Raw genomic sequence first — 13,873 nt, 5'->3', positions numbered from 1 at the left:
ATTTTCTTAGAGGTTCTTCTGACATAGTGTCAGGATGACCACCAGTAGCTACAATCTCACCTCCTACTCTGTAAATACCAAGGAAAAATTTTCCTTTTTCCAGAAGTTTTGATGAGAAACCCAGCCTTGAGTGCCATTAGCTTGGCCTGGGTAACCTAAAAATGTAACAGTTTGTCTAGGTCTGGCTCATAGACCCATAGGAAATGAGTTTGACCCACCCAAAACTACCTCAACTGGAAGTTTTCTTTTTCCCCTGGGGTTTGTTTTTGTGCTTCCCCAAAAACAAAACAAGGTGCTATTATCAGAAATAGATTCAGAGCACAGAAAGGCAATAGATATACATTAAAACCATTTATTGGAGACTTTAAAACAATACCCTTCTCAAGAGTAACAATTCTAGAAAGAAAAAGAATCCAGTACTATAGACAGGAAAATGGAGAGGAAAAAGTAAGAGACACGGAAGGAAATTGAGAAGTGTCTTATTTCTTTCAAATATCACCAAATAGACTTATGTTATTAATGCAAAAGATGAACCCTTCCACATAGACAAAGAGGTCTTGGGTGACCTCAATGAAGTGTATCCCACTAGATTGATCAAACTGACCTCAACAAAAGGATTCTCTAGGGGGCCTTTGGTTAAGAATATAATTAAGATTCTAATTTTGGAGAGAATAGTTTAATGCAATCAAATATTCGAGTACTTTGAAAGCATCTGCTGTTAGGTCTTCTCAGGCAAGTGCTCCAATCATTTTGTTCTTTCGATTTCTGCTTTGATGTCAAGAGAATTTTGTTTGGGCATGGCTCAGATGCCCACTGTCTCACTAGAGGTGTGACCTTGGAAAAGTTATTTAACCTCTTTGTAAAATAGAGCTAGTAAAACAGAGCTATCTCCTAAAGCTGTTGTGAGAGTTCAATGAACTAGATAACCCAAGGAAAACTCTTAGGATAGTGGTTACCACGTAATAGGCATGTTATTTATAACTATTTTTAAAGCGTCCTTGGTGGTAGTAAACAATTTGATACTGGACCTGTTTGAGGCAACCGTTAAGTAATACCACTAATAGTATTTTTGTCTTGAATTATTATTCAGATAACTTTTATTAGTACCTCTTTTGTATGGTAAGAACTTGAGGTCAGCAACAGCCTTAATCTGTGTATCTCCTGCACAAAAGCTAGCATTTGTTAGCTAGCTAATGAATGACTGAATAAATGAATGGAAACAAATGGAAGCATTATTTTCTTCTATCCTCACCCTCTCTAGTTGTTTTTCTGTCAAGTTCCTGTCTTTCATGAAAAAAAGTAATAATTAATATAAAAACCTTCGCCCTCGCTGCAATAAGTTGTGTACTAATATTCCTAGAAAGGGCAAAGCCTTATTCCCCGGAATGAACACTTGATTTCAGGAACAAGGACTGTCAAAAAAGTGAGAGATTTGGGCTCAGTGAACATTTCTGGCTGCCCTGAAATCAGCCAATGGAATTTGCCTTTCCACATCAGCCCACCTAGAGACCATATTCATTCGTTCTCATTCTTCATGGCACCTTTGAAGCAAGACTGGCCGTTTGCGAGTGCTTCTTTCCCCTCAGATATCACCACATAGGTTGATATCTACTGCACTTTTGCTGAGGGCCAGTCCTTGTCTCTATTACACACTCTACACATTCACCTCCCAAAGGGCATGAATGGAAACGAAACTGCCAGTTCTCTAGAATAACATCTGAGGCGCTCTGTGAGTACTGACATGCTGCAGAATGGCCACAGATGGCCACCCAGGGACAACCATACGACTGCATAGACTTCTGCAGAGAGCAATATGTGCAGGGAAGTGTAGCCAAGGTCCACATCTACATGCCCACTCTGGAGTCACATAACTTGTTCTGCTGCCAGAGGGCTTCCTGAGGAGGGAGGAGATTGAGCAGGTGTCCATTTTCAGAAAGTCCCTCCCTTTCTATGACAAAGAGATTAAGACCTAGCTCCATGTACAAACAGCTTTCTGAATTTCTCTCATCCATTTAGAACACAGCACTGCAGTAAAATCTTTCCTCCCAGTCTTTGTGATTTTCTACTTATTAGCATTTTTATACCCTCTGTGCTTAACAGGTTAATGGAGCTTTCATCCCTTGTAATGCCACCAGAAATACAATGTTATCTATAATAAATTCCGCGAAAATGCCCATTCCAGCCAGTGTTCTTAATAATCGTTTTCTTAATAGAGTGTGCTGAAGCATTGATCACAAGCTTCATACCTTGGAAGCCTGACCCTCTGGGAGGGTCAACCCCTATCTGTGGAGTCACAGCTAGATCTCATTCTCATGAAGTGAAGGCAGACATTGAAAAGATTATGGCATCATTTTAAATATGTATCTTTTCATAGTCAAAAAAATATATTTTTAAATGTTGATAAAATTAATAATCAGACACCTGCTCACAAGCTTAATATTACTTTGCTGTGTCACCAAATATTTTTTAATATTCTAGACACAATGAATAAATCTTTTTGTCTGTTTTATTGTTTTTAGTGCTGATCATTCAAGCAGTTAATGGCCCCAGGCTATCTCTACTGTAACATTCCGTTCCCCTTTTTTAATGTTTACTCATTAATTTTGACAGAGTGAGAGCATGAGCAGGGAGGGACAGAGAGAGAGGGAGAGAGAGAATCCCAAACGTGATCTCATGACCTGTGAGATCATGACCTGAGCCAAAATCAAGAGTCAGATGCTTCATGTATTGAGCCACCCGGGCGCCCCTTCTTTAATTCACTTTTTAAAAACCTATTTACAGCTAAAGTTTGTGGTCTACCTGGGGTGTTTACTTGAGTGAACTCATATTTTATTCATTTGTCTTGATTAGATAAATGAAACACATCGTGATCTTTTGTTCATCAAGCTTACATATATTGTCTCCTGTTGAATTATTTAAAATAATAAGAAAAATTAAAAATTATTATATATCCAATAATAAGATATTTTAAAAGGGCAATATTATCTTTTAATGAGCTTTACAGTTAAATTTTTTTAAAAAAACTAATCAAGATCTTTTCTAATATTCATTTTATATATGATTATTTAAAAGCTATAGGAAACCTAAAAATATATTTCTAGAATGGTCAGAGGGATAATTTTAACCTCGTATTTTTTATGAGGGTTACCAGTCATGTAACACTAAGTGTAATTTCAGGCTCAAAATCCAACTGTGGAATTCTTTTTTCAGAATTCGCTCATTAGAGCCACAATTTCCATGGGTAGATGCAACAAATGTATATACAGAGAGGCAAGATGACATTTTATTTGTCCTTTAGAATTTTAGGGCATTCCTTGGATATTTCATTAATATTGTTAGATTTATCCCAGGGAATACAATGCAAAATAATGACGCATATAATTTGCTTTTGAAGTACTGATGTGAATAGCAAAAGATTCCCGTGTTAATTGGAGTGTGCCTGTTCAGCACTTTTTATGCCAGTGCAGCCTTCTCTGAGTTCATTACATTGTTGCATAGATTTTGAAAACATTATTAATATTATACAAGTCAACCCTTGTGCAACAGTGATGAGAAATGTAGAAAAAACCATACTAAGATAAGATTACTCCACTGGGCATGATATACCTATTAGGTCACATCAGTGAAGTCATTTCTGGAACAAGAGGTATTTGTTTGAACTAAAACAGGTGTTAATCTTAGTTGGTACTGTGAGTTCTGAACGTGAATCTTAGAGTGAACAACTTCTCATGATAACTAAAAGGATAGAAATGTTTTCATCCATCACAAGAGAATCTGTGTCTGACACTATAGGGCATCTCTTAAGAAGTTTAGGGTGCTTTAAGGAAGGACTCCAAATTCAAATGTTTATCGTAGCCATATCTTTTAGGTTAGGTTCTGTTTTTAATGTGTGCATCATCTTTCATTGGGAAAATGAGAAGAAAATTAATAATATAGCGGCAGCATAAATTATGTGTATATATGTTTTTAGAGGTGGCATATATTTTTAAAATTTTGAATATTTTTAATGGAAAGGATCAGACAAAAGTTAACTTGACCACAGTGTTATTGTAGTTTATTTACTTTTCTTATATTTTAAATTTCTAGTAATGTGAATAGTAGAATTTGAAATTTTAAAATAGGGGAAAGAACCCAGAGCAATGGGTGACTTCTATTGCAATCAAAAAATAAATAAATAAAAGAAGGGTTCTGACACCAAATTAAGTATCTAGTGAAAAAGGAAATATCACCCATGACACATTTAAATTTGGTAGTTCTTATAACAAAATGTAGCCACAATAATACCTCATTCCTGATGGCATTTTTAGTTTGGTAGCACCAAGAGCAAATCAGTTTCAAAAATAATGTATAACACTCAAAGCAAAAAAATTACCAAACAATAGCAGTTTAAGATAAACTACTGTATTTTGTTCACTTTTTCCTTTAAAAAAATGTTATATTTAGGGGAACTTTAAAGAGTCTGTTTCAAAGAATAACATATCTTATGCATACAATGTTTTTTTTTTTTTTAAGTACAATTTGAAGTCCTGTCCTAATTTTATGTAGTGTTATACTAGTCTGGAATTTGAAATTTGACTTATAAAATGCCTATTATGTATTTCAAGTAAACATTTCACATGTGTTCATAATTGAGATATAAAAAGAGAGAAAGGGAAAAAATAGGCCTAGGTAAATTTTATCATAAAATCCACCTTCAGGGGTACCCGGGTAGCTCAGTCAGTTGAGTGTCCAACTCTTGGTTTCTGCTCAGGTCTTGATCCCAAGGGTCATGGGATCAAGCCCTGTGTCGGGTTCCATTCTGAGCATGGAGCCTGCCTGGGATTCTCTCTCTCTTGCTCCCCTCTCCCCTCTCCCCTTTCCCCTCTCCCCTGGCCCCCTCTCAGCTCATGCACGCTCTCTCTCTCTCTCTCTCTCTCTCTCTCTCTAAAAAACAAAACAAAACAAAACAAAAAAACACATCCCTTCGTATAACTGATAACTGTCACCTAGTTAGAAAATTCCACAAAAATTGAATTGCTAATAACCAGTCTCTGGTGCTTCTTGGCCCTTAACTTTGCCCCTTATGGCAAACACATCAATTATGTTAACAACAGAGCTTTCTGGTACTCTACCCTTGGTTCTTGAACCTTTTCTCACTTTGCCTTCTGCTTGATTTATAAATCTGCTTGAGGTCATTTATATCATTTTTGCCACTTACTTACTAGCTGTGTGCCACTGAAAAGCTGCTTAACTTCACTCTGAGTCAGTTTCCTCATTTGTAAAATGGAATAATACTACCAACTCAGGGCATAATGACTAAATGGTACAGAAGCTGGCATACATGAATGCTCGATAAGTGTAAGCTACTATCATTTCTATCAGATGGATGATGGATTCTGTATTATTCCTAGATAAATTTTAATATAAGCAAAATGTGTCATAACATGTTCAGATTTTCTTTTTGTCTTTTCTCTCAATTCCATGCCTTGCCTTCCATGCTACCTGCCCTGCCCTGAGTTGGCACTCTGCAGGGAACTCTGTTCCATACAGTCAGGGACTCAGGCTGGGAAGCATGGGGAAGCAGATGGAACATTGAGAGAACATCAATATGTTTGTCAGTCTGCCTTTCTGAGCACCAAGCATTCCTTTGCTCCCTTCTTTCCACACATGGATCCCATTCAAGCCCTCCTCACGGGAGAAAGCCAGAGGGCCCACTCTCTTGGCATCCTCATCAAAGTCCATTATCTGTGAGGGATGTGTAGTCACCTCCAAATCACTTTCAAATGTGAATCCATCTGTCCTACAGCCACTCATTGCACAGTGATGGAATAGTAACCACAATGGAAATAAGATAGTTATTAGACACAAAAAACCCACTGGCCTGTAGCAATTCTGAAATCCTACTAGGCAAATATTATGAGGTTTTTCAGTGAAGAGTGTGGGAATGTTCCTTTAGTAAGCCCTAATTTCACACCTTGGGAAGATCTTCCCAGTTCCATCCTGTAAGAGATTTTTTTCTTTTTCAGTGACCTCTTTGGTTGCTATTGAAATGATCATTAGAATAAGCCCCATGTGGACTGCACAGATTTGTCAGTCACCTGCACTTACGAAGGAGAGAATCCAAAGACCTGTTTTAAATCTTGAGCAATCATAGGCTTTTAGACTAGGCTCATGGAATCTTTGACAATAGGATTTTATCCCCAAAAAGTGATATGTTTCCTTGATGAAATGACCATAGTTCATTTCAAGATATGTGCTCACATTTCCTTTTTTGTTTGTTTTTCTGTTTCTTTTTTCCATTCTCAGCACCACCACTACTACCACCATCCCCTCCCTCTCTAACACACACACACACACACACAAATCCCATGTTTCTCTTTCAATTGAAGGGGCACTCCTTGAGACTGCAGGCTTTCCTATGGAAAGCTGAATCTTCCTATGGAAAGCTGCTTTTTTCCTTGAGTTATTTTGCCCAACCAAATGGTTTTTCTAGGTGCCTTACAGTTAGTCTGGCCTTCTCCCAGAGGCAGTTTAATCAATTGAAAGATTTTACTGGGAATTTCCCACTCCAAGCTAGATGCAGAGGACAAGTTTCATGTTCCAAAGATTATATATACAGAAGATAATAGAAACCTAGTTCCCTAAATCGCCATACAGGGGGAAAGATGCCTGCAGATCAGAAACACCTGCATCAGACTGTTTCATGAGTAAAAATTAACTTCTATTGTTTTTAGCCATTGAGCTTTAGGGGTTTATTTCTTACTATAGTTAGCAGTTCTCCACCGTATGCAATCAATTGCTCAGGACCATTCTAAAAATATTACTGTATTTTATTGATATACTGGGTTGAATTCTTGCTCAGTGGATAGTAATTGAGATAGTATTTTTGTAGAGTACACAAAACACATTCAATAATGAACAAAATGAAAAACAATCATTTCCAGGTTTGCCAAGAAATGCAATTTATTTGCTGTTCACCTAGTTTTCTGTTGATTAAATTAAACACTGAATCCATAATAGATATTTCTAAAATAAAAGCAAAGCTTGATAGGATACAACATATAATTTTAGTAGCTAAAATGAGCCTAAACTATATATGAAACAAAAAATGTTATGTAAAAGAAATATTAGCATATGCTTTCCAAGTTTGACTAAGCAGCATGTAGAAACTAAACATAATGATTTTTCAAAATAGCAGTGATTGCCAGTAGGCCCCATTTTTAGCCTTTGAATTATTGATGACATAGGGGTCTGGCTAGAAAACATTTTTTTGTATGTTACCTGCTTTTGTCTAGAAACAATGGTTTATTGCTAGATATGAAGTGAAAAGGAGGAAATTCAAATGAGCTTTTAAGTGTAAAATACAACAATCAATATTGATATCTTCTAAGTTTAACACTAAGACACTGATTTAAAAATGTTATTTTCCCTTTAATTATTCCCTATATATAACTCATTAGAGTTATCTGTGCCATCTGATCCTTGGGCATGTGCCAATATTTAAGTATTTTCTTTATGATAGAGTAGTTTTAACCAAGCCCTGAAATTGAAAGATGAAGCTGGATTTCCAGAATTGGCTGTATTTTCTTTTCCTTTTAAATCAGTGGTTGATTGGGGAAACTGGGGGCAGTCTGAATGCTTTATGTAGAAACAGGTTTGGACATCCCAAGTTTATATCAGTGTCTTCTAAGAGATAAAATATCCACTGTTAAACAGATTGGATTAAGATGCTAGAACAAACAGGTGATTCACCTTACTGGTAATCAAGGAAATGGAAGTTAAAACGAACCACACACAACTATTTTTCACACTTATTTGAATGACAAAATTTTAGAAGACTGATCACTTTTAATGTTGAAAAAGATGTGGGAAATAGTCACTAGATTGTCTGGTGTTAGCTCAGCATCACCAAGCCTCCTTTTAAAGTTCCTTTCATCAAGATGAGAAACCAGGAATTACCTTTGTCCAAATCCCTTTCATTGCATGTTCCAGGAACCATGCTAATAAGACATACTCACGCTGGATTATGGAAGCTGGAGAGGGGGAAGGACCATCATTCTCCAGAGGTTGCTGCAGCCAGATGTGTGTGCAGATGTGAGATTTTGACTAGCTCTAGACACCCACCTATTTCCCTGCTGATGACTGAGGTAGTTGGTCAGTGCTTCCCAGAAATTCCTGAGAGATTTTAGCAATTTACTGGCAAATTGTAAAGAACCACCCATGCTGTTGCAACAGCCAGAAATCATTTCTGGCAGCCATCTAGATGTTTCCTTTGCCCTTCCGTGGTTATAAAAGCTTCTAATTCCAAATACTAAAATTGCTGATTCATGGAATTCATAGAGTGGCCTCTCCTTGCCTGACTAAACCTTGACTGGTAAAGCCCTCCTCAAAAAAGTTTCAGATTTTTTTTCTTTATTAAAGTACAGTTGACACACAGTGTTACATCAATTTCAAGTGTCCAGCATAGTGATTCAATAAGTCTATATATTATGCTGTGTTCACCACAAGTCTGCCTACCATCTGTTACCATAAAACCAAAACCCTATTACAATACCATTGACTATCTTCCTTGTGCTATACCTTTTATCCTCATGACTTATTTATTCCATAACTGGAAGCCTATATCTCCCATTCTCCTTCATCCATTTTGCCACCCATGCCACTCCCCTCTGGAGACCATGGGGATCTGGTTTACGGAAACCATTTATGGATCTGTTTCTGCTTTTTGGAGAATATAAATTATTATGACACTCTTAGTGTGGTACTTTGAATTGAATACTTTGAACTGAATACAAATTTGAATTGAATACAAACTGAATACTGTGGTACACAGAATTCTAAAATGACTTTCAGTGGCCCATGCTTTTGTATAGCCCCTCACATTTAGTGTGGTAAGACCTTGACTTGCTCTAACCAATAGAATATGGCAAAAATTATGGGATTTCATTATATTGCATTAGATGGCAAAAGTGAAGGGGCTTGCAGGTAAGATTATTCAGTCAGCTGTAAGTTACTTAAAAGGGATATCCTAGGCCAACCTGATCTAATAACAGGAGCTCTTTAATAGAAGGTCTAGAGATCAGAGTCAGAAATAGAGAATCTCTCCTCTGGTCTTGAAGAAGCAAGCCAGTGTGAGTTCTGTAGTTACTAGGAAATGAATTCTGCCAACAACTATGTGAATTTGGAAGAGGCCTCAAGCCTCGGAAGAGACCCCAGACCCATCTGACACTTTGATAGCAGCCTTGTAAGACCCTGAGCAAAGGACTTAGCTAAACCATGCCAGACTCTTGGTCCTTGGAAACTGTGAGAAAATAAATGTGTATTGTGGTAAATTTGTGGTAATTTGTTATACAGCGATAGAAAATTTAAATATCATTTGATAGTACATATTAAAACTTTTATATGTATCTGTTATAGACCTAACAATTCTAAGATTTTTTTAAGATTTACCCTACATAAGCATTAGCAAAAGAGTATCAGATTATATGCAGACCTGCATCTGATATAATATTATTGTAAATAGCAAAAGAAGAAAATTAGGTAAGTTAATGTCCAGTAATAGGAGGCTATCTACTGGTAAGAGTGAGATGATTGGCATATGCAGATACTCATTTTATGTTTACTGAAATTTAAAGGCAAATTGCTAAACAGTACTTTTAGTATTGTTCCATTTTGTTATAAACAGTGTATACAAAGGTGTCTATAGGTATATTTGTATTCTTGTATGTGCATGGAAGGTTATTTAAAAGTATGCTTTTGAATACCTGAGAAAAATAATTAATCCTGCAGAGTTGGATACAAACACAGTAAGATGAGAAGAAGACTTTATTTTCCCCTTCCAACAATAACACATTGTGTATTTTTTTAATTGTGTGAAAGCTTCACGCTTGTAAATGTTTTTAACAGAAAAAGTTATTAGAACTGAATGATGGAAATGCGAATGGCTTCATTTGCATGAAGTGCCTAGAACAATGCCCTGCCCAAGATAGGCTCTCAGTAAACGGTTGTTAAATGGATAAATCAAGTTATTACATTCAGAACTATTATCTTAGTTCATGAGATGAAGGAGGAGTTACTAATGTTGGATTTCACCCATAAAGAGATCTGAGTTGTGATAAAATTGACAGCTGACAGTCGCTTTCCAGGGACAGATCATAAAAAGCTTTGTTCATATTGTTCTTGAAAGGCTAATAATAAAATTAAGCTAACTATTACCAAAATAGGTTTAATTATATATTTAATCATTGGTGGAGATACTTTTTTTATATATTCCTAGAAAAATACTAAAGATCATAATGTTTTTAAATGGAGAATATTCAATGTGTTCATTTTGACACATAAAAAGTTTAGCTCTACATTTTTCTTAACATCTTTCAAAATAAATTTTCAAAGAAAAGATAGTACATTGTTGAATGAAAAAAGCTTCTGGTGAGTACCATTTCAATGAAGAATTAGATCCTATATTAGGTTGAAAATACACATTGGCTAAACGCATACAGATCAGAAGGAAAGAGGCACGTTGAGATAATTTGGACATAGGTAGTGTGGAATTTTAACCAAAACAAACAGAAAAAAATGAAATCAGAAAGTATTTCACAATCACAAAATGAACTCATGGACTAGTGAAATGAGTTCCACCCTCATGTTCTATCAATGTTTGCTTTAACATAAATTCTGTCCTAGAAAGTACCAGTGCTTGGAAACAAACTGTCTAAAAATTTAATTTCTGTTTTAGGCCCATTAATAATGTGTTTACTTAGAAAACATAATTTGGGAGAATAAGCAATATCAAATAAGAAAATTCACGGTCAAGTTTTGTCAGTAAATGTTAACACCACTTGTAGCACCTTCTCATGAGCCTAATTACAGTCTGGATCTGTTATTTACATTAATGGGCATACACATCTTTGTGTATTCATTGTTCCTCACTGAGAATCTTAGAAGTAGTAACCTCTCAGAAGTATTACAGCTATTTTATTTGGTAATTTGTATTTATAATTGGTGAAATCTTGAATTTTAAATGCTATTTAGCTCATATTTTCTGTCTATTTTTATGTACTTAAAAAAAAACACTGTAGCAGTTAATTTATTAGTACTAAACTACCTCTATGACAAAATTCCTCAAAGTGCATTCTGGAACCATCCACATTAGAACACCTGACAGGAGTCTGCTCAAAAGGTAGATTTCTGTAACCCATTCATACCTGTGGAATCATAACTTCTGGATAATGAGGCCTAAGAATCTGTATTTTGAAAAGATGTTTCAAGAACACTTAAATCATAGAACCGCTACATTTGCAATGAGTGTATTGGCAAAGGAATCCTTAGTTAAGTGGAAGGGAGAGCAAAAAGAGAAAAAAGATAGTGAAAGAAGAGAAGTTTGAGCACTTGCTTCTGCCCTCCTGATTCTGCCCTTGGGCAAGAATTAGGAGTAAAGAAACTCACCCCTCACCCACCTCACCCCTTCATTCCAGCAGAATAGTTTCCTTACCATTCAGATTCACCCTGAGAGCCCCAGCCCCTAGACAAGGAAACCTTCTGTGCCCTAGGCTGGAGTAGATGGAGTTTGAGAAAGTTAATGGATCCAGTGCAGAGTCTGAGAATTAGCAGTGGAAAGCCTCCTTAGCAGGGAAGCCTCCTTCCAAGACTCAAAATGCCAATTTTTTCTTCAGGAAATTCAAGTATCCCATTTTACAACTCATTGGAAAGAGAACTAAGTTTGGTTCTCCTACTGTTATCTCAGAGACTTGAAAAAAAATTCGTATAACTAAAACATTTTGACATGAAGAACATGTAAGAAGAGCTTTTTCTTTCATCTTCATAAATCTAAAATAACAAGTAATTATAATTTGCATACTATTAGAAAAAATTACCCCATAATGGCAAAATAATAGACAAATACATAGATCAATGGAATAGAATAGAGAACCCAGAAATAGACCCACATAAATATAGTCCACTAATGTTTGACAAAGGAGCAGCGGGAAAACAATGGATAAATTTCATGTCTTTTCAACATGGTGCTGGACAACTAAACATCCACATGCAAAAAAATGAATGTAGACACAGACTTCATACCCTTCACAAAAATTAACTGGAATGGTTCACAGACTAGATGTAAAATGCAAAACTGTAAAACTAGATGACAACCTAGGAGAAAATCTAGATGGCCTTGGGTATGGTGATTCCTTTTTAGATACAACAGGAAAGGCATAATCCATGAAAGAAATGATCAATAAACTGGACTTCATTAAAATTAAAAACTTATGCTCTGTGAAAGATAATGTCAAAAGCCATAGACTGGGAGAGAATATTTGCAAAAAGTATATCTGATAAAGGATCGTTGATGAGGTTTTGGGGTGATGGTGGGGTTTGTGGGGTCTGGAGCCGACCCGCCAAGAAGGAATTCTTGAAGATGTCATTGGTGCAAAAAGGTGATTTTATTAAAGCCCGGGGACAGGACCTGTGGGCAGGATGAGCTGCACTGCTAGTGTGGGTGGGTGACCGTTTTAGGGCGTTGTGGTTGTTGGGGAGATAAAGTCAAGAGGGAGTTTCCAAAGAGACTTTCATCTGCTAAAGATTTACACATTACTGGAGGCTTAGCTGTTGTCAAGCTAAAGCTGTTTTTCCCTCTAGCAAAGCATTAACATTAAGACAGTAGGGAGTTCCTGGAGAAACTTTTTTACTCTGCCTGCCTCAAGGATTTGTCATTGGGCTGCAGCTTATAAGGAAATTCAGTTTTACCTGCCATTTCCTTCTTGCCTTTGTTCCTCATATCAGTATGGAAGGGAGGGAGATGTTGGAGCTCCAGGAAACTGAGTCTGTAGGTTTCTGGAGATTAGACTATTGATAAGATTGCCTTTTTCTTGTAATTTACTAAGATATTTGTAAACTGATGGAGACTCTATCAGTTTAACCTTTTGTTTTCTGTCCTTTCCTTTGTCTTTGGGCAGCCAGGAGTGCCTAAGGAATGTCACACAAATCCCACCCTTGGTGGTGGGAGGGGGCAGTAATGCTGGCTTGTGCTTGGAGCTTAGCTTGCCTTAGTTAGGGTCCCTCATCATGGGTATCCAAAGCATACAAAGAACTCTAAAACTCAACAGTGATTAAGACAAAAACAAACAAACAAAAAAAAAAAACCCATGATTTTTAAAATAGGCAAAATACCTAAATAAAGACTTCAACAAAGAAAATATACCTATGTCAAATAAGAATATAAAAAATTGTTCCACATCATATGTCTTTAGAGAAATGCAAATTAAAACTACTAGAACAGACAAAATCTTATTAGGACTATACTACTCTACCAGAGCAGACAAAATCCAGAGGTGAAAACACCAAATGATGAGCATATGGAGCACAGGAACTCTAATTCGTTATTGGTGGGAATGCAAAATGATACAGCCACTTTGGAAGATAATGTGGCAGCTTCTTTACAAAACTGAACAAACATACTCTTACCATACCATCCAACAATCATGCCCCTTGGTGTTTACCCAAGTCCACACAAAAACCTGCATACAGGTGTTTATAGCAGCTTTATTCATAATTGCCCAAACTTGAAAGCAACGAAGGTGTCCTTCAGTAGGTTAATGGATAAACTGTGGTATATCCAGACAATGGAATATTAGTGCTAAAAAGTGCTAAAAAGAAATGAGCTATCAAGTCATGAAAATATACGGAAGAAACTTAAATACATACTAGTAAGTAAAAGAAGCGAATCTGAAAAGGCAGCATGCTGTATAATACCAACCATATGATGTCCTGGAAAAGGCAAAACTATGGAGACAGTAAAAAGATTTATTGTTGCCGGGAGTTAGGGACAGAGACAGAGCACAGAGGATGTTTAGGATGGTGAAATAATTCTGAATGATACTACAGTGATAGATACATG

The sequence above is a fragment of the Panthera pardus genome, unplaced genomic scaffold, assembly GCF_024362965.1.
Source record: "Panthera pardus isolate Hobbes unplaced genomic scaffold, ASM2436296v1 HiC_scaffold_2, whole genome shotgun sequence".
Lineage (NCBI taxonomy): Eukaryota > Metazoa > Chordata > Mammalia > Carnivora > Felidae > Panthera > Panthera pardus.
Note: the sequence above shows the minus strand (reverse complement) of the source record.